At 57.3% G+C, this 21,345-nt stretch overlaps 1 protein-coding gene across 2 annotated transcripts in view; it reads right to left on the bottom strand.

The window, feature by feature from the left end:
* Window positions 1-21,293, bottom strand: part of LOC113211814 (D(4) dopamine receptor-like) — a 39,389-nt gene extending 18,096 nt beyond the window's left edge. The window contains exons 1-2 of one of the 2 annotated variants that reach the window (XM_026430302.2): window positions 20,758-21,293; window positions 9,397-9,644 (exon numbers count right to left, since the gene is read on the bottom strand). The gene's annotated coding sequence lies outside the window, so the exon portion shown is untranslated. Of the gene's footprint in view, window positions 1-9,396; window positions 9,645-10,509; window positions 10,739-20,757 lie in introns of those variants that run through there. The other variant, XM_052269755.1, reaches the window with a different exon arrangement.
* Between the last annotated feature and the right edge of the window lie 52 nt (window positions 21,294-21,345).

Genomic DNA, 21,345 nt, shown 5'->3' with positions numbered 1-21,345 from the left:
CCCCCCGAAAGCGGCTGGCTGGAGAGCCACTGTGCTCACCGCGGTGACAGAGAGCAGAGCGACCCTGACCTTGTCCCGCGTGCGGCCGCTGGCAGCATGGCGTGGCGGGGCGTGGCGGGGCGTGGCGGGGCGTGGCGGGGCGTGGTGGGGCGTAGCTGGGCGTGGCAGGGCGTTGGCTCACAGCCTCGCACCCTGAGCTCCCCACACTGCCGCCGCCACTTGACCCACATGCTGTGTGTTTACCTCGTGGCCTGGCGCGGCGAGGGCACCGCAGGGCACCGGGCTGCAGGGCGCCCTGCAGGAAGGGCGTTGCACCTGCTGCAACCCGAGCCGCACCACCCGGCGCCACCCGGGCCGCGGTGGACGGTGTGCCGCATAGAGAGAAAACTTGGGTGCGTCTGCGATGAAGGCGAAAGGCCCTATCCTACTCCACGTCCCATACAGCATGCGTCAGTTCAAGTTCAAGAAAGGGTTCGGACGTTCAGAAGTTCACATGCACTGAATCACCCGGGTAGGACGTCAGTCAGCATGCACTGTAAATACATGTCCAGCAGGTAGGTGACTCAGTCGCATAGCCCCAGAAAGGAGTCGATTTTGCTAGTGTGTGTACCGTCTGTAACACGGCGTTGTGCACGTGCAAGAGTGGGAGAGCACCTCTGATGCAGTACACGCCGCGCAGCTCTCTGGTCCAGTCGCCTTTTATTCCCCGCCAAGGCTCCTCACATCCGCCGCTCCGCCCCGCGTTGTTGCGGTAAGTAGAGGAGCGGGCGCGCTGGAGTAGAGAGCGGCGGAGGCGGGGCGGAACGGCGGAACGGCGGAACGCACACTGGCGTTGCAACAGGTGCATACGAGGTGGCCGGGGCACATCCTATACCGCGCGGGCAGCCCGGCCCGGCCGAGGGGGAACCGACCGGCGAGCCGGAAAGGGAACCGACACGGCAAACAAGGAGAAGGAGACTCTCGTTTCGCAAGGCACATGCATGTTAGGCGCCGTGGGCGTGCTCCTGGAGTGAGTGAATGTGAGTGTGAGTGTGAGTGCGAGTGCGAGTGTGAGTCTGAGTCTGAGTGTGAGTTTGAGTGTGTGAATGTGAGTGTGTGAGAGTGAGAGTGGTAGTGCGAGAGTGAGAGTGAGATAGATGTGAAGTGGGGATAGTTTGGGTTTGTTTGTGGAGGAACGCACGGAACGCACCAGTTGTTGGGGAAGCAGTAAGAGAGTGATTCGCGTGCGGGCTAGTGGTGGTGGAAGGCCTCGACCTGCCACTCTCACTCACATTGCGCACAGCTGGGTAGCGCCACGCGTCCTCCCTACCGGTAGCGTTCTTCTCAAACGTCCCACCCCACCCCACCCCAACCCGCCTCGCCCCGCCTATCGCCCCGCCCACACAGCCGAAGAGACTTGGCGAGCAGGACGGCGACTTTAACGCTCCGCTAACAGCAGGGACTCTCTAGCCATTCCCTCAGCTTAGGCAAAGCGCGTCGTGACAAACTTTTCAAAACAACTACTACTGCCACGCCTTGTAACTCTTTTAGGAGGCGACAATTCCAACTTGTTTATTTTTGGCATGTTTTTGGGTGTCCCTGCAAGTGGATAGGACTGACCTCTCCTTCCACGATACTGCTGGGTAAGTTATGCGCCGACGCGTGAGGTGCGCGCCAGTGTTGTGTGTTTACGTCTGAGTGCAGCAGCCGCAGCAGCAGCGGCAGCAGCAGCAGCGGCAGCGGTGGCGCCGACCCTTGTACCGGCGGGCGGCCATCAACATGCCCGAGACCCTTGCCGCGGCACCTGCACAGCCACCCCTCGGAATGCCCCCGCGCCCCCCGCGGCCGGCAGCGCGGCGGCCCCATGTGGGTCAGTGGGTCGGGCCCTTTGGGGTGGCGGTGCGGCTGGCCAGCACGGCGTGCTGATGGAGCGGTACCCGACGTGTTGCAGCTGGGCGGGGCGGGGCGGGGCCCGCGGCGTGTCCAGGCGTAACGCATTGCTCTCCCTAAAACACGCACAGCGCACGCGGCCCGCCGGCCCGAGCGCCGCAGCCCCCCGCCGCGGGCCAGCAGTGGCCAGGAGGCCCCGAGGAGGCCCACTGCCCTGCATTCCCTGGCCCGCGGCGGGGTGGCGTGGCGTGCTGGCTCGCTTGCACCGCTCGCCTGTGTGTACGTGAGCAGTAGTGTGTTTGACGGCGTGTGCGTCTTGAGCGGGTCGGGTCGCTCAGGGAGTGAAGTACACCCAAACCGAAGACGATGGGGGCTATTTAAACCTAGAAACAGGCGTGACGGCTAGCACACTCCGCTCGGTGTTGAGGAGGCTGGCCGGCTAGCGTAGTGCTGCTCGTGAACGGGCACGGCAACTCTCCACTAAAAGAAAACAACTGAAGTGACACATGCGTCGCGTTCCTTGGTGCCGTTTGGAACGTTTCATCATATCATGGCAAAACGTTTCCTCTAGGCACAACATGTGACATAAAGTCGCGCATCACAGTTTGTCTCCCTAGTGTCTGCACCTGGTTTGTCACCGGTCCTCTTGCAAGACGCTCTCCCGCCACTCGCCCTCACACTCAACTACTTTGTTGCGCTATAAATGGCGACTTGAAAGTCGCGGACAAAGCAAGCGGCCGCGCTGGCCGCTCCACCCACACGACTCTTGCTTTCATTGACGCCCTAACGGGACGAGTCCGCGGGGCCGGTGATTGACAGGGAGAAGCAAAAGCAGCCCACTATGATGCAGTCCCCGCCCGGCCCGGCCCACGGCCCGCCAGTGGGCGTTTTAGACATTCGTCACCGTCTCGGATGATTTCCCGCGCAAAGCAGCGGGGAAAGGCGACGGAGGCGACGTCGAGGTGAGGTGGCTCTTCCTGCGTAGTGGGCATGCACTTTCCAAGCCTCTCTCCCCAATTTCTCTCCCCTGCCACCAACCCCACTGACCGCACCACTCTTCCCTTCCCGTTGTCCCCCTCCGCCGGAGTGCGAGCGCCTGGGGGTTAGGCAACCCTCTGACCCGGCGCGCGCGTCTGTTGAGCGGGCGGCCTATCTAAGCCCGGGCAGGCGTTCCTCCGCGCTCCGGCTCTGCTCTGCGTGCGGGTGGGTAAAGGGCAGGGAATCTCAAACTACTGCGCTGTGGCGCTCTTGCTCTCTTTTGCTCTCTCTCTCTCTCCCTGCTCTCGCTCTCCCTCCCTCCCTCCCTCTCTCTCCCTCCCTCCCTCCCTTTGTCTCTCTGTATCTCTCCCTCGCTCTCTCTCCTGCTGGCTGATGCGGGTGCGGGTGTGCAGGGGCGCGGAGGAGAGCCGACGCCCTGATGTGTCGCGCTCGCAGCGCCTATCGCGTCTGCGCCGCATGCGCCGCCCTCGCCTGCGGGTGTTCACTCACCCGCTGCGACTCTAGTGCGAAAATGGGCGAGCCAGCTTCAGTTTAGGACGCGGCGTGAAGCAGCGTACTATTTTGAAGGCTGTGAAGATAAGAAGGGGCGTCGCGTCGCGTGGGCGCGGCCGCACTGACCTAGCCGAACCCGACTCGAGTCGCGAGAAAAAGAGATGACTCGGAGAAAAACCACGCGTCAGGTCGGGGATTAGCAGTTTGCCTGTCAGCGGAAACAAAAGTATTTAGAGGTGACATCATATCAGCACCGACCCAATTTCACACGACTTGTGTGTGCCAGTTAGGGCGGGAGGGGGAGGGAGAGGGAGAGAGAGAATACCCAAGTCCCCATTATTCATCGTCCCATGGGGACGCAGCTCACTGTTGTTGAAGACAGAACAAGCGTTTGCAACGTGCGTACCGAGTTGCGTCAGCGGCCCGCACGCCAGGCCCTTCGTCGGAGCGGGGGGTCACCCTATAAACATCGGCGATCAGCAAAAGCGGCGGGCGCCCCCCCCCCCCTACCTCCTCCCATGCCGACACCCTATCCATACCGGGCGGGGAAAGTGTTAAAACCAGCGGGGGCGGGGGCGCGGCCTGGCGTGGCGGGCGCCAGTAACGCATTTTATGCCTGCTGTAAAGAAAGAGTTCCGGATCCCCCTGAGCAGCGCATTACGGAACGATTTCGGCTGGGGTTGGCGAGCAGGAAAGCGATACTTCTGTCTGCGGGACACACTCGGTCATCTTCGGGCGCGCGTCATACATGAGGGGGTGGCAAACATGTTGTCGTCGGGCTAGGTAAAGGCGAGCGAGTGAATATGCACGAGGCGGTGGGCATGGTATTTCCCCGCAACGTCACAGTGAAAAGTCTTGTGACCGGGCAGGGAGCGGCGGCGGCGGCGTCACCTTCGCGGCCACACCGGCAGAACGTGTGTGTGCGTACGGCGACCTAGGCCGGATAGGGCCCACCCACCGCGTCCCCTAGGCTAGGGCCTAGGCCATGGAGGCGAGGCCTCTGCATCTGCAGAGGAGGTAACTATGCCACTTCATGGCCACTTTGTACAGAAACCTTTGAGAGCATTCTCGAGAGTTTATAAAAAATTACGCTAGTGCTCTAACTTTACAGTATAGCACGGTTGGGGGGTGGGGGGGAGTCGATCGGTCGTCAACTCTAAAGTCGATTTTAATTAGCGATCATATAACATATGCCGTACACTTTTGTGTGTGAAATGAAAAGCGAGCGGGAGAGGTGAAGCGCAGATGGAAAAGGAAGAGGAGAAGGTCGAGGAGAGGAGACGGAAGGCAACGCTCAGGGAGGCGACGGCGCCGCGACGCGCTCGCGGTGTTGGGCTTGGCGAGCAGCGCCCCGGGCCCTGGCACTGTGCCGCCGCCGGCGCGGCGCGGCCAGGGCGTCGGGACTGCCAATGGAGTCAACGAGGCCCGCAATCAAGTAGAAAAGGGAAGGGCCGCCGCAGCGCAGGGCAGGGCTCTCCACTAATGGGCTTGCCATTGATTCCGTGCGCGACAGTTCACGATTTTATAATTTTTAAAATTTAAGCGTGATTTTGCTGCACTTTTCAGGGCTTCTTCTTATGACGAAACACGATGTGAGTAAATAATACAAATTTTTCCTGAAGAGGTTGACGATAAAAATCTAAATCAAGAATCTATCTTGAAAGCAGATGATACCAATTTAATACTAAAGTATACCTGTGTTTTAATTTTTCTAGTTTGATTTTTATTTGTGGTGGTTTTGCATCATTTTTCAAATGTTTCACTCGTTTATCGTCTTTGACAGGCAGGGAGGGAGGGGGTAGCGTACCGGGTGGCAGTCGCGGCTGTGGGACCCTAGTATTGTTGAGCAGGGGCCTGCCGCGACCGACGCGACACTCGGGCACTCACTCACTCACTCACTCGGCCCCCCAGCGCTAAATAAATTGTTTTCTGGTCTGCGCTTATGGTTCTCTGTACTCATCGAGAGTAAAAGCTAGCTGACACCTTAAAGTTACTTACATATTTTTTATGTTTAGTCAAAATGTTTGTAAGGTATCATCTGCTAAAAACGGTGGGGTCAAAATGACCATTCGTGTTCCGCTCTGCCCTCACGCCTTCATCTCCGCTGGGCGCTGCTGGGCTTGGGCGTGCTGCTGAGTCAGCTCAGCCAGGCGCATCCATGTCATTGCCGTCCGAATCGGTCCGCGTCGAGTCCGCGGCGCTCTGTGGGCTCGACAGCTCCGCGGATAGGAACGGCTATGGCAGCGATCTCTTGACGCCCCGCCCCCTCGCCCCGCCCCCATGCCTGAGCTGCGTATACCCGCTCTCCGACCGCGGACAATCTTTCCTCGGAGCTTTCCAATAACGAACAAATATATATGCGAAAAGCAATATTTCTTTCTTTAAGTTGAATCACCCTTTCGCTGATATTTCTCATGATCATTTGAGGACAGGACAGAGGGCCCCGCGAGTACACAGGACTCCGTGACTCTGGATCGGTCTGGTTCAGTCCCCCGCGCCGCGCCGACATCGCCTGACTTGCCAGCGCCGCTAAATAAATTTACGAAAAAATGGAGGAGCGAATGTAAAACAGTACGCAGCGATACACCCCGTTCTTTCACGGGGCGTCGCTAACGACGCTCGTCGCGCCGGCACGCGTGAAGAGAGAGACGGACGGTCACACAGACGGCTGTACATAATGGAGTAGTGTCGTGCTGTAAGAGAGAGAGACAGGCGGGCAGCTGTAATGCAGCAGTGACAAGCCCCCATGTTGTGCTTTCTTTAGAGGCTCGCAAGTCGTAAGTCGTCTGCCTCCATCGCGCTGCAAGAGAAGCGAATATGCTCGCTGCCATGCGGCTGCTCTGCTCGACGGCAAAATGTCTCCCGCGTCTCTAATACTCTTCTTTTTCTTCTGCCTTTCCCTATTTCTGTTCTGCAGCCTTGCACTCCAGCAATAGCTCGGGCCGGCCGCGTTGCAGCGCGGAGGGAGGCTTCTTTGACAATGTCAGCAAATCACTAAAACCGCGCGGGGCGCATGGGAGGGGGGAGGGCACTCCCACAGCGAGGAGTCGAGAGCAAAAAGAAAGACAGTGATCTCGCCTTTCACAATGGCTGCTCTTTTTTTTTACCCCCAAAGCGCGCGGTGCTATAGTACGACTAAAAAGAAAATAATAGCGATTCAGATTTACTGCATGGTCCGTTTCTATCTTTAACGCTACGGCTATCGGCGCTCTACTTTTTTCTCCGCAGTGTCGCTTCCCGGTTCCACATGACCGCTGTCGAACATGTGCTCTGAGATGTGACGACAAGGCACAGATCATTTTGTCTGGCTGGCGCGCGCTGGCGCGGCGTGGCATACCAGCTGGTGCAGAACTGCCCTCTGCTCCTCGTCACTCGCGTCTCGACTCTCGGGTAAAAAAAAGTACTCGACTCGCTACACAATCGTAAATTGCCTGGTGATTGACAGTCATGCGGGTACGACGCTTTTAGAACCTGGCAAATAATTGTCGTTGTGAGCTGTTTCAGTGTGCGAGATGAGTGATAAGCTATCGAATGTGCACACGCACACCACCACGGCTCACACTAACTAGAGGTACTGTTTATTTTTCCTTTCATTTGCAAATGACCATAATTGAGCGTTTTTTGTATGTTTTAATGAAATAAACTTAAGGTAATTTTTCTGAAACAAACGTGCACTGGTAAAACAAGTGTGCATAGTTTAAATACCAACGTGGGCAAGTTATGATGTTGCACATTACATGGTGTTTAACTCAAGTTGCACATTTAAGGCGTTTTATAAACGTTTAAATTCTGCACACTTGGACACACACAGTTCTATGCTATCAATAGGAACTCTATAATGTGTAGCTGCTATACTTTTCGAAAGTGTCGAAAATTTAAACACCAATTGACGTTTAATCTAGTTAGACACAGTCGAGGAAATTCACACTTGAACTTAAACGTCAATTGACGTCCAACATTAAACACTTTGTTTTACCAGTGTGTGCTCGCCATATTCAACATCAAAATATATAGACATTGCCCAGCGTTGTCTGATGAATGTGCACGATCAACATCAGCGGAGCACGGAACTTTGGAAATGACGTTCGCCTGAGCAAATATATACAGGAGAGGTGCTGAGGTGATAAATTATTCACGATCCGTATGGATGTGGCACTTCAATTGAATGATTCTGACGCGCTCGCAGTGTAAGAGGGGCACTCGCTGTGCGTCTGCTCCGAAATAGGGAGTGAGCGCGAGAGGGAGAAGGAGAGGGGGAGGAGGCGGCAGGAGGCGGAGGATCTTCTCAAGTCTATTGGTTCCGTATGGCCTGGGTACACACTTGCTCGCGCGCGCACTGGCACATACTTTGCCGGCGCTCGCTCGCGGGGAATGACGGAAAAGTACACTCATGTGACTGAGGGCAATGACGGTCAGCAAGAGGCAGCATCAGCACACACACATGTGACTGAGAGGGCAGTGACGGTCAGCCGGGGGCAGAGCAGCGGCATTACGTGGCAGATGGGGGGACGCAAAACGCGACGAGATGAACGTCAAACAAGCCAAAGTGGACGTCGCATAATTGATGATGTCATGCGATGCTAGCGAATAGAAAATTATCACTTTTCGATTATTAACGGGTTGAGTGCCGGCACGAGTGCCGGCATCATATGGTCACGCCCCATGATAAAATCATGGGCACCGAAAAGGTTCCGCACGTATATTTGATTCCGACTGATGCGCACTTTCAGCGTCGACATGTTGTGCCTTATTCACAGGAAAAACAAAGGTGCTAAGTCTTAACCCAAAGGTCCTAAAGGATTAGTGCCTTTACTAAAACTTCCAAAGGCACTCATTTTTGGCACCTTCAGGGCTCTTAAGTGCCTTTACAGAGGCAGCAAACTTAAAATGTCTTTAGCACCCCTAGAAAGGCACGACTGCGCACCTTTGTTTTTCCAGTGTTTACAACGCGACTGAGAGCTGCCCCTGCATAACGAGGCGCATGGGCCCTATATAGGCGGCCCTAGAGCTCCACGAGGCAGGGCACGGCACGCAGGGCGTACGGGCGCCGTGCACGGCCGTGAGCGCGATACCGGCAGGCCATTGGCTTTGTCGCCATACCCCGCACGCTGCAAACTATGAGAAGGATGAGCGGCGAGGTCATTTTCGTGTGCCATTTTTAAAGAAATGAAATATTATAACTGCTTCAGAAAGAAAACAAAACCCTGTAAAAATTTTGCCTTTCTTTAGCGTCTTTAAAAGTGACATGGAAGTTTTTGCACAGTGCGCTGCTCCGTGGCAGATGACAGACACTTCTTTTCGAGTTTTGCAAAGAGTGTACCGCTCCAACGAGCCGTGGGGCAGGGGCGCAGTCGGCGGCAGAGGCCCGATACCAACTCGCGGCTATTTGAGCCTGAAAATGGTCGGCATTACAGAGATGATTGACGCCAGAGAGGAGTGAGGGGAGGGGGCGCTGCGTTGGAAACAGGAGCAGCAGGAGCCACTGCTATACGGCTCTCGAAAAATAGCGCAGTGCACCCTTATGCAACGCGCATCACATCGAAACCTCAACAATGTCTGTAGTTGCGCAATGCATGAAGTGCACACAGCATCCGAATGGCGCCTAATCGCCGACAATGGGTCCCCGGCCCCGGCGGCCACGTGGAGCCTAGCGCGCCTGGCGCCCCGACTGTTGCAGCAACGGCGCCACGCGGTTCAGTTTTTCAATCGCGATACGTCAGCGTCGCGAGTCTGCTCAGAGCACTACTTGCACCAACATGTCAGGGGTCGGTTCAAAAATGGGCGAAGTTTTACTGAGTTTTTGCGAAAATCCTCGTTGGGAGCTGAAGCACCAGTACCAGACATTTACTACCTTTGGGCCAGGTTACACTTTTGAGGGTCCTAAGTAGTGATGAAGCATTTCGAAAAGACGTTTACCGGGTCCGAGGTTGTCACGGGACGGGCTGTAACGCCAACCCTTCCGCCTCCATGATTTGTTTTGAACCACGAAGTCTGCAGGTTTACTCGTGAAGTCCTGCGTCACTCGCTGTCACTCACCTGCGGCTGGTAGTCGGGCGGCGAGAGGGTCGTGACGGCAGCAGCGGCCTGCACGGCTGCCCTGCCTATGGCGGTATCCAGTCTGGCTCTATTGCCGCCACTCACGAGTTAGCGTTCAGTTACACGTTTGCACTCATCAGGTGTCTTATTCAGATCGGCTGTCGGGGCATATCCTTCTGCCGCGCGCGCTCCTGACCAAGGTTCTGGTGCCGGCTCGACGAGGCGAAGAGCATCGTCGTGGTATGGACCTGCAACAGAGAGCAAGTCACGGACCCTGTCAGAATTCGTACAAACAAAGAGGGATTTCAAAATCAAGGTTTCACCCATTTCATTTTTGCTAGCATTTTCCGGCACTTTTGCTGTGACTCGTACGACTCATTTAGCCTCGGGACTTGTTTTCCTTCTCCCATGTTGACGAACGGACCGGCACCGGCCGCCAAAGATGTCGTCCTGCTGCGACTAGGGTGAGCGGTGGCGTCAAAGCGCAAGGAGGGTGAAAAGGGGAGAAGGGAAAACTTGCTAAAAGTGGGAAACCAATCGAATTTGAAATTTAAACGTAATCTCAATTTTTTTCGTTACAGGTTGATGCAGTTTTTGTTGTGTTTAAAGAACTAACTGTGGCATTTCTGCTCGACGCCCTGCAGTTCCCCCGAGAAATGGAGCGTGAAGTAATGGTCTTATCGCTATAGCGTCAGCGAACCCGTACGGCAGGGAACTCCCTCGCACTGACGGCCGATGCGACGACGTCACACCGAACGGTTCCTCGAACATCATCGAAGGACTTGCGCCGCCTTTTAATGTCGCCGAGAGTCCGGGTTGATGCGCGACACCTCGCTGTTTATTGAGCCTCACGGCCGTGAGGCCCCCTCCTGGCTCATGACTACCTCATGTCCGCTCAGCAGGCAGGGCCCTCTCGGCTGCTGCTCAACGACTACCTCATGGCGGACCCAACGGGGCCTTTATGGCCAGCTGTTGTGACTGCTCCGACTGTACGTCTCGGGGAGGTGTAGCCAGCGCAGCAGCTGCCCGATGTGGAAGCCGTGGCTCACGCTCTCACACGTAACACACACACACACACACTCATTCCCTCCCTTGCACGGGGCTAAAACTCACAATTGTGACTCATCTCGAAAATGATGAACGAAAGCGACGACACGGCGGTGCATGAGGTCTTCCGGGCAGTGCAACTGGCAACAACCCCATTCTGCCGCATGGCGCGTCGCACCGCCGGCGCGCGTACGTCGCTGAGAAACTGCGTGCCGCTGACATCCGCAGCGCGCGCACACACACACACGCACGCACACAGAGACAGGCGCGCGCACCGTCACGTCCCCCGCAGCGCGTCAACACCCTGCCAAGCCACGGCAGGCCGCAAACAATCTGGGCTGGGCATCTATCGGCCTGGCCGGGCCGGGCCGGTCCGCTGCTGTGGGGCGACCACCTCCGCTGCTGTGTCACTCCACTCCCGCCCACTCCGCTCTACTACCGACCACTACTATCGAACGTTCGCCCATTCATGCATTTTAAAGCCGCCCGATGCCGTCCCTTTCCCAATTTCTAATCTAATCGCCGGGACTCTCTCTCGCTCTCTCTCGCTCTCTCTCTCTCCCTCTCTCTCGGTGCACTGCACTGGTCCGCGCGGGCCCGCGGGGGTCGCGGTACGGTGCCTCTTCCACATCCATGCCCATGCGCGCTGCCGACGGCAGCGGCCAGGTTCAAGGTTCACGAACTTATCGTGTGAGATGAATGCTGTCGCATTTCTTTTTACACCGAGATCGACGATGTCGGCTGCGATACGGCGCGCGGGGCGGCGCGGCCGCGCTCGGCGATCGGAGCCGCGCGCTTTTAATTTCCCTGCTCTCGGGTTATCTTTTATTAACGGCCATCATACTAATGTCGCGAAGTGGAGCCGCCAACGGCGTAATGAGCATTGCTTTATGGCCGGCTTTAAGCGCGTTTGCCATTTCATCCGCGACGTTTGTGTTGCATTTCTGGGTCTTCTGCACCTTGTGGAGGCGGGGGAGGGGGCGGGGGGCGCTGCGGCCGAGGCAGGCGTCTACGTCGGGCACGCGGATGGGTACGGAGGGCGGGTACCGTACGGCGCAGCGGTACTCGCCAATAAGTAGCCGCGAGTATCGAGTGCCCGGCTTGTGGCGGGTGCTCCCCCCCCCCCCTCCCCCAGTGCGACACAATCACGAGCAGTACGAACTGGTGCCCGGCCGCACGTGGTGCAGTGCCAGCCACCCCGGCCACCCCCAGCGGCCGCTGGCCCGCTGCCACACACTGCAAGGAAGAGCTTTTAGCGCAAAGACGACATCGTCGCCGACTGCAGTCGCATGCGGATACAGATCCAAAGTGGCGTTCTTATCGTTCTTTTCCTCGCAGAGGAGACGCGGACGCCGAAGTCTTCGAGTGTCGGCGTCGGCATCAGATTCTTGTTCCTAACTGGCGGTCAGAAACGCGACAGCGGGCGTTTTGTTGTTTGTTTTCGTCTCTTTGGTAAAACGGCCCAGCATACTCTTAACTGAAAAGGACTTTTGCTCTTGCTCTACTTGGTGTCAAGTTTGAAGCGACCAGTCAATTAACCGGCCATAGTAAGTAAGCCGCTTAAGAAAGCATGGCGTAGGCATTAGGCAGGTAGTTAGTCTGAGTGAGTGAGTGAGTGAGTGAGTGAGTGAGTGAGTGAGTGAGTGAGTGAGTGAGTGAGTGAGTGAGTGAGTGAGTGACGGGGAGAGAGAGAGAGAGAGCGGGGGGTCTAAACGACTGTGTGTGCCAAAAGGCTGCCGACGGCGGCGACCAGCGACTACCAACTTATTTGGCGCCACGTTGGCTGCCGCTCAGCCACCATTCATCTTGCACGCTGTCGCGAGTGGGGCGGGGCGGGGCGGGGCGTGTTGGGGCGGGCAGTTGACTCCTCGCCCCTCCGCACGCAGAGCGTTTGAACTTGAGCCGTCAAATGGTCCGAATAAGGCGGATCCCGCCTCGCGAGCCCCTCGGCGACGCGCCAGGTGTTCCAGTGGTCGACTGATTCATGCAGTCAGCGCTGGAGCCGGACTCGGACCGTGAAGTGGACTGGACTGTGTGATGGGCGTCCGCCAGCGCTCCTCTTCCACCGCTTCCACCCGTCGTCGTATCGGTAATGTCCTGGTCCTCCCCGGCGTTTCGATAAGGCATACAAGGTACCCGCCATACCCATGCCGTGAACGTCGCCACCATGCCCCCACTTTCCCTCCGAGTTCTTTTCAGTTTTCTTTTGTTTCGATGTGTTTTTCGGTTGTTCGTATTTTTTAGGGCGCACGTAAAAAGGAAACGCGCGGAATGTAAATTTTTCGAACGACAAAACACGATAAGGGTTTTAATGCGTGTCTGGCAGGAACTGCAATGACAAACAAGCGCAAGCGAACGAGTGCGAACGACTCAACGACGATTTTTCTCTTCGTCTTTCAGTTTTCCAGATTATTTTCCTGTTTCCCATTTTTCCCCGAAGTGAAACGATTCCGTCCCGTGCGCATCGCATCGCGTCCGAGACTTTTGGAATGCCCCGCCGCGAGCCTACTTGACGGCCTCCTCCTAGGCCATGGAGGGAAGGGGAACAGGAAGGGCAGGAGGACAGGTGCGGCGAGGCGCCTGCCCCGCTGGCCGGCCACCCCCCCCCGCACCTCCCTCCTTTCTCCGGCGCCCCGGGGAAGGCCGATCACGTCCTGGATGGGGGACTCCTTGGACTGCGACCCGCTGTCGCCCATACTGAGCACGCGGAAAGACTGCAAGAGTGCAATCCAATACTACACTGCTTCTCTTCGCTCGCTCGCTCACTCACTTACTCACTCCAAATCCATATTTCAAACTGCTGTTGCAAATAATCATTATTCCTTGTTTTGTCCACGCTCGAGTTCTCGCTTCACTCTACCTTCCGGTACCTTCAAAATGTCTTTCAATAGATGTAAGAAAATGAATACATAATGATAAAAAAGGCGAGGAGAGGTGCAAGACAAGAGAAAGAAGAAGACGCAGAGAGGGACACGTAACAAAGCGAACATCTTCCTTCTCCCGCTGTGTCCTCACTCGAGTAAAAGTCAAAGTGTGATGAGGCAAAACTGTTGTTGGCTGACACGCGAACAGCCGACACCAGGTCAGAGGAGAAGGGCCTGGGTCTCTCTCTCTCTCTCTCTCTCTCTCTCTCTCTCTCTCTCTCTCTCTCTCTCTCTCTCTCTCCATCATTCGTCTCTTTTCGAATTCATATATTTTCTCTTTATTCTCGTTCTCTTATTGACGCTTCATACACGTCCCGTCCCAGACATTTCGCTATTATTTCTTAAGAAATTCAAATGTTTTATTGCTAAAACGCCAACGCGCCGTCTCGCTGAAGGGCAAATCTCTGCGTGGCGGGCCGCGCGCAGAGAGGCGGGGCGGGGCGGGGCGGGGTTGGCGCGGCGAGCAGTGCGAGGTGGTGGGCGGTGGCAATGCAACCTATGAAGGCCACAACCTCCGGCGCGGCGGGTCCCAGCCGAGGCGTGGCGTGGCGTGGCCGGGCGTGGCCGGGCGTGGCCGGGCGCGGGTCTGGATCTGGATTGCGATCGGCTGGGCAGACGAGACCCAGGGCCTCCTGCTCCGCCGTGTGTGTCTGTGCGCCCCCGTGCGTGCACGTGTGTTTCGTGAGACAAGTTAATGGACGCAAATAATTTTGTAAAATGGATCGTAGTTGGTCGCCTGGGCGCTTCGCTTTGCTTCGCTTTGCCTCGCTTTGCGCGGCCCGAGAGCGCGTGCCGCTGATTGGCATCATCATTATCATCTGTGGAATGATAATAGCCGGCTCCTGGACTCCGGGAGCCGCGGGGGGTCGCGCCATATTGGGGCCCACCCAGAAACAGAGAGCTGATCCTCCAGGTGGCTGGTCGCCACAGCAGACTACAGGCACGGAACACGTGCTAGCACATTTAATAGCAGCACTGTGCGCTTTATTATTTTCTGTTTTATTTTTGCACGTGCGAAAGTGCAACATCTTTCGATTTGTATAATTTTAAACATGTCCATCATACTAAGATCTTGAGCTTCCTTTTGCAATCTTTTGCAATGGATAGCCACGTTGTTTTTGCAAACGCTATGGTTTATTTCTTCTCCCTCGTAAATTTGCAATAGGCCATATCAAACTTGAGATATTCGCATGAAACATGCATGTGTCAAACGCAGAAGAGGTAGGTTGTTCGTCCCCGGCTGTAGCCCTGGCGCAGCCCCGCCCCGCCGCCCTTGGGTGCCCAAGGATCGTGCTCAGACTTTATAATGCGAAACTCGCGCGACAGCGGCGCGTGGCGACGCACGGCGACGGGACGGACGCGCGGCGTGAGCGCTGAGCGTGGCGTTGATCGGCAGGCGCGGTTTTGGGTCCGGCTGACGGGGCGGCAATGTACTGCGGGTTGCCTCGCCTCCATACGGGGACCTGCACAGCGAATTGCCCATCTCGCAGGTGGCTTATTCTAGGGTTGCGCCTGCCCCCCCCCCCTTTACCTGGTTGGGTACGAGCGAGCGGCGTTGGGTGGGGCGTGAGCGGTGAGCGCGGCGCGTGAGCCGGAAGCCCATAACCAATACACGGCTCCCCAACGCGGGGCAACTCGGCCGGGCCGCCCGGGCCCGGGTCTGCCAGATTGCTTCGTCGCAACGATGTGCAGGGCGAGGCGGTGGTCGGCGGCCACACAAACTAACAGCAGAAAGTCACCCACCCCGTCCAGCCCCCCCGCTACCACACTCACACACCACACGCATCGACAGCCGACAGCCCCACCCCCACCAACCCGTCCCGCCGGCCTTTGGTATGCGTGGCATGTCCGGTGGAGGGGTGGGGTACCAACCTGCTTCCCAGCAGGTAGCCTCGTGTAAGGGCGCCCACCTCACGGTCATGCCCTTTCGGCCCTCAGCTCAGAGGGCGCAGCTCGCCGCCGCCTACGGTGTCCGCCCGGTGTCCACCAAGGCCCGACCGTTGCAGCAGCACTACTGAAGCGAAGTTGTCCGCGGCCCGGCAGGCGGTGACATAAGCCAGCAGACTGCTGCAGCCGCCTGCCGCCCTGGTGCCCTACATGAACAGAGCCAAGAGGGTGGCTCTGAAAATTAGAACACTACACATTTTCTCGCTTTATGGCCCAGGACGGACACGGTACGAGGTTACGACTCTCGAGACCTTTCCGATGAACTGAAATGCTGAAGTCGACACCGACGACGCCCTACTCAAATACCAGGTGGCTGATTAACCCCGCGCACTTCTGTAGTTAGACTGTACCGCACGCAGGAGTGCGGGCGGGCTTGCCTATCGTCCCTGTCCACGGCGCCTTACGGGCTGGGCGAGTAGACAACCCGCCCGCACTCCTGCGTGCGGTACAGTCTAACTGCAGAAGTGCGCGGAGTTAATCAGCCACCTGGTACATGAGGTTGGTGGTCCGCAAACAACAGAACATTTTGTAGGTTTACTAAATGCAGGTTTCGAAATGTTCCGGGGCCTTTGGGACACCCGGGACACCCTTTAGAGTGCATTTTCCATAAGAAAAGGTTGGTATTGTGATATGAATTAGTTACAATATAATAACAAGATCCAGCATAATTTAAGAGTACTTTGAAAAAGGGGGCAGTAGTTAGTCTCTTGGGTATAAAAAGCGCGCGTGAAGAAAGTCTGACTCGAGACCGGTGGCGCGAGCTCGCGGAGTCGGACTCGATGGCTGTACTACTCACAACACAACTCACCGTGCACCCATACAGTACAGCAGGAGGCCGAGGGTGTGTTCTCCAATGGCCTAAACCGCAATTCATAAAACCCGGCCGGCAGTAAGTCTTCTGGTGATTCGTGTTGTACCGGCACGTGCAGCGGAGCGGCTCGCCCCAACAACAGCCCAATAAACACGAAAAACTCACGAGGACGTCATATTGACATCAAAAGGACTAATTTGGTCACGAGAGAGGTCAAAATTTAGGCCAAAACTCGGTCACTTTGACGTCAAATGACCGAAAATGACCTATTCATGACATTTTCGTGTTCTCTGCACGGTAAAAATAGTTTCTTGTATTTCAAGACCTGGTCTTGGATGCCATTGGCGTTCTCCATAAGATCCAAGACCGGGTCTTGAAATACAAGAAACTATTTTTACCGTGTGGGAGAGTCCCGGGTGAGCGGTGAGTCGCCCAAGTCGCGCCCCCCGAGCGTCAAGGGTTCTGCACGTGCACGCGCAACCCCCTAGCGAGCCCTTGCGGGCTTCTCCTCACCCTGACCTCTGACCCCCATGCGTCAGCAGCAGGGCACATGCTTTCTCTCTCCCACCACCAGAACCTGCTCACTCTGAAAACCGGGTTCAAGTTTTTGGGCACGAAATCATGACTTAGTCGTAACCAATGATATTTTTGTGGCAACAAAAAAGATAAATGTTTCGCAGCTAAACAAAGTTTTGTTTCAATGTGACCAAATTTTCTTTCTCTTAAGCAAGTAGATGGTTCCGGCTCTGCGAGTTTCAAGCAGAAGTAAGCAGGAAGTCAGGGCCGGAAACAGCACGAGAAGCTCGCTGATTTTTCTTATTTAACGGCGAGGTTGCCCCGCTGGAGCGAACGCGAGTACGAGCCCGCGGATCCTGGAGTGCGGTTGCCTCGGCGGTTGCCTACTAGCACCATAAGTACCATAGCATAAGGCAAACCCGATTTAAAACGGTGCCTCATTTCGACATTATGACATCGTTTCGAAAGCGCTAAAAATAATCATTCTGCCCAGCAGGGGTCAACCCCGCAAATATATCGGATGTAGTAAAAGCGAGTAAAAGGTTGCGGCGGGTTCTAATGTATCTATTTCTCTTTCGTTTTCAGAGCGACTACATTCGCGGAGGGTAGTTTTATGTGGTGCCGACAGACAGATCGGCCTGCAAAAACCGTAGAGAACCGGTAAGACGGGAGCATTTCATCCATCAAGGAGCCGAGTGGCGAGAGAAAAAGCAGCCACCGCCTGGCGAGCGGTCACCACGCCCGCGGCCGCTGCTGACTTTTACCTCGCGACCCGTCGCTCCTCCTCGCGACGCGTGCGGCTCTGACGAGTCACTTTGACACCCGGACGCGTCCCGCCGTCGCGTCGAAGATAATCTATACCAGATCATCTGCTGCGACGTTAAACGACGACAAAATACCGTAGTCTGCGCCGTGCAGATAAAGACTCTCAGACACACGAAAAACCCGGAAAAACCGCAGTGCGCATTGAAGCAGTACGTAGTGCAGCTTCCGGACCTTTTGTTACCCAAATTTTGAAAAACGGACCTTTGATTCACTTCTTAAAGTGCATTCAAAAGAAATTCTGACTTGATGTAAAGCTACATTCCTTTAACGTGAGCAGGGAATTCCCTCAAGTAAAAACAGTGAGCGCCGCTGTAGGCACGCCCTCCCGCATGCGGCACAGTACAGTGCGTGCGTGGTGTGTGCGTGGTGCGGCCGGCTGTGGCGTGTGCTTGCCGCCCATTCACAGCGCCCTGCTCCCGGCGATGACCCCCACCCCCGCCGCCTCCCAAAAGAGAATGGCATCCACCGCGGCGGGGCGTGGCGAGGGCGAGCCGACGGCACCCCAGTCAGGGCCGACTAGATAAGACACACATGTGCGCGCGATCCTCGTGGGCGTGGCGTGTTTTTTCGTGATTGGACCAGCCTGTTCGCGAAGAAAAGCGAGCGGAAAAGAGAAACACGAGAGAGAGAGAAGCGACGCGACGTGTCTGTGCGCCCGCGGCAAGTCTACCTGGCGCGCGCCTTGTACAGCTGCACCGCGGCGACACTTATTTTGGCGCCCTACCCACTCGGTTTAATTATACCGGCTGTGTTTTGGTGCCACCGGACTCTTTCTGTTCCCCGCTGGCCGCAGGGGTTGGGCCGACCGAGGCCTGACTGCGTTATGGGTGCCTCCAGTTCGTGATAACCCTTTTGGAAGTTGAAGTTGAAGATGCCGCCCCGCGCGCGCATTTCGACTTCGGCTTTTTCCGAACGTCGTCCGCTCGGTTCGCGCTGCTTCGGGAACGGATCGCAGCAGGTTACGTTATTGTTGTCACAGGTAAGCTAAGCAATGCCGGCCGGCCGGCTATTCTGGGCTCACCTGTGTGCGCCCCGCCCGCGCTCCGCCCGCGCTCCGCCAGCCTCCCCCCCCTCCCATCTCTTTCTTCTCATTGCGTCCCTGCGCGCTGCTGCTTCTCTCAGGTACAATGAGAACGGGTTCAACTCCCCAAAAGGAACGACGAGATTTTATATACACCTTTTTTTGTTGGTATTTTTCTTGTACGTTTTTTAAAAGCAGCAAAGGCTTTTCTGCTTTGGTGCACGCTGGGCGGTGGGGGAGCCGAGTGACTCACGCAGCGAGTCCGACGAGCGAGGGGCGGGCCGAGAGCGGAGGGGTGAGAGGGGGGAGTCCACAGAACAGTCTCTACGCGCATGGGGCCGCAGACGTCATACTGTAAGGGCCCGCCTTTTCACACGGTAGGTTTCCGCCGCTCACGATTCAGCTCCCATATTCGCTCATGATTCGCACCGCCGGGCGCCCATTGCCCGGGCGCTGCTGGCTGTTTATGCGGGCTCCTCTCCATGTGCTCCGGCGGCCGGGCGGCCACATCCTTCAGGCCATATGCGAGCCCGGCGGCGTCACGCCCGCCCTCTGAGGGCGACAAGGTCAGGGGCGAGGGCGAAAAAGATACTGCTGCTGCGATAATGGGGCTGAGAAGTACACAGTGTAGCCGTCCATGCACTCCGGGGAGGCAGCACCCGTATTCCTGCTCACTTCAATAACCCGCCAGCCCCTTTATGTTTCCTATGGTTAGCTCCACAAATTGAATTATTTCTGAACCCCCCTCTCGACCACCACCATACCAACGCCGTGGCCACATCGCTTGTGCCGGCACACGCGTGTAGTACGGTTGTACGACGGGCAGGCCCCGGCAAAGGCAACGCCAAACTGCTCGTGGGAAACATAAGATAATTTTTGCTTGCAATCGGCCGTTTGCCAGGCCGGTCCGGTCGCCGCCGGCCCACCGCACCCCCTGCCACTCCGAGTGCCACTCCCACTACTGCCACACATAGATAAGGCGGGAGAACTTCGCTTCGGCCGGCGGTGCGGCGGGCGGTCGGGGGCGGGAAGACTCCCCCGGCCGGGCAGTGTGTCATGTCAGGCTGACGAAACGCATCCACAAGAACCCCAAACCAAATCAGTGCAATTTCCAGAAATTGATTCACTACCTCAGAAAAAGTTGGGTCACCACAGGGGGTCCCAACACGAACCGGGGGTGTATCTTTGCATGCGCCCCAGTGTTGCGGTTTTGCCTACTCCCTTCGTCCGTAAGGCGCTGTTGCCCCTGCAGCCCTAATGAGTATGCAATCCCGCAACACTGGAGCGCACTAGCGCATTCAAAACCCGGTTCACTTCAAACTAATAAACAACACTCTGCTGGGGCAATTAAGTTGTCACGCTGAGGAACAAAATTGCGTGTTAGCGCGGAACCAAGCCCTTCCAACGCGCGCCCCTGCGGCGCCCTGTGGCGCCTGCGCCGTGGCCATGCGTTGGCCCACCGGTGGTCGGCCAGGTTGAGTCACCTCAGCTCAGCCCGCCGGCCGCCCCTCGGCCTGGTGTGCCGGGAAGGGCCGCCGGCCCGGCTGGCCGCAGACGCTGACACCACACATACGGTCCCCGCCTGCTCCCTGCCTGCCAGCAGCCTGGGGAAAGGAAATTTCCTCGCGACCTCAGGAGGAAAGCCCCGCGCACCTCTCTCTCGTCACCATCATCTCACGCTCTCTCATCTCTGGCCATAGAGGCACCTGACACCTGCCTGGGTCAAGTTCCTAGGTCGGGCCGAGTCACTTTCTCCAGCTCCAGTTCTCCAGTCTTCACCCTATCGGCTCCAGGAGGCCCTTGCTGCCCCGCCGCCGCAGGTCGGGCACCTTACGTCACAGAGGGCAGGTGGAGGGGACGTTGTCCGCCCCGCCCACAATCCTGCAATAACGCTTCGCAATACAGATTGTGAGAAGGACGCCGGGATGCCGCGGTTAAGGTGCCCTCTTAAAGCCCACGTGTTTTCGGACGGCGCTTGTATTTTAACGATCGCATTCCCTGAACGTTCCCCCATTTACAGCGGAGGCGGAACACGCTGCTCTCTCGTTGTTGAGTCAGCTGGACCGTCTCCTAGGCCACCCGCTCCTGCTCGGAGCGGAAGCCCACGGCAGAGCAGCGCTCCTTCCGGCCACAACAGGGAAAACAAACAAAACGAGGAAAACTGACAGTTGTTTCATCCTTCATCGAGCGTGCTCTGGGCGGCTGGGCGCGGCGCAGGCGAAGGAACAGCGGAGGCGCTCCAGCCGGCTGGACAATTCGGCTCAACTCACCGGTGCAGCAGCTAGTCCAGGCTCGCGCCCTCCTTGTCGACTAGCGGGACGTTGTTGTTGTTGTTTGCGACAGCGCCGGGCATTTCTCTCCGCGCCCCCCGCACCACTACTGCAGCGCGCGCCTCCAGCGGCGGCCGCGGCGGCTCCAGGCCGGAGAAGAGAAGAAGGAAATTGGTTCCAGTTCCAGCGAAGGAGGCCAGGTCTGCAGGCCAGCCAGTCCACGCCGGGCCAGGTGCGCTAGCCGGGCCGGGCCTTGCCGGGCGGGCAGGCAGGTGGACGCGCAACGCGCACCCGGGGCTCTTGCACTGCACTCACTCGCACTCACTCCGCGGGCACTCACTCGCGCGAGTGCTGCACTCGCGGCGCTCTCGTCAAACCGTTCGACTTCAACGAGGGTCAAAGGGCCGCGATGTCCAACAAAGATCGCGCGCCACTCGCCGCTCGTTCGCTCGCTCGGGCCGCCGCCGTCGTCCGTCCGGAGAGTGTGCTCCGCCACGCTACGACTCGCCCGACCCGACCGCCGGCCGAACACTGACTTGACTGAGTGTGCAGTCCGAGCAGCGGGCCAGACAGTCGCGCCGCCGCGGG

Source organism: Frankliniella occidentalis, unplaced genomic scaffold (assembly GCF_000697945.3).
Source record: "Frankliniella occidentalis isolate FOCC.00 unplaced genomic scaffold, Focc_3.1 Scaffold101, whole genome shotgun sequence".
NCBI classification, from domain to species: Eukaryota; Metazoa; Arthropoda; class Insecta; order Thysanoptera; family Thripidae; genus Frankliniella; species Frankliniella occidentalis.
This window is presented reverse-complemented; position numbering and strand designations above follow the sequence as displayed.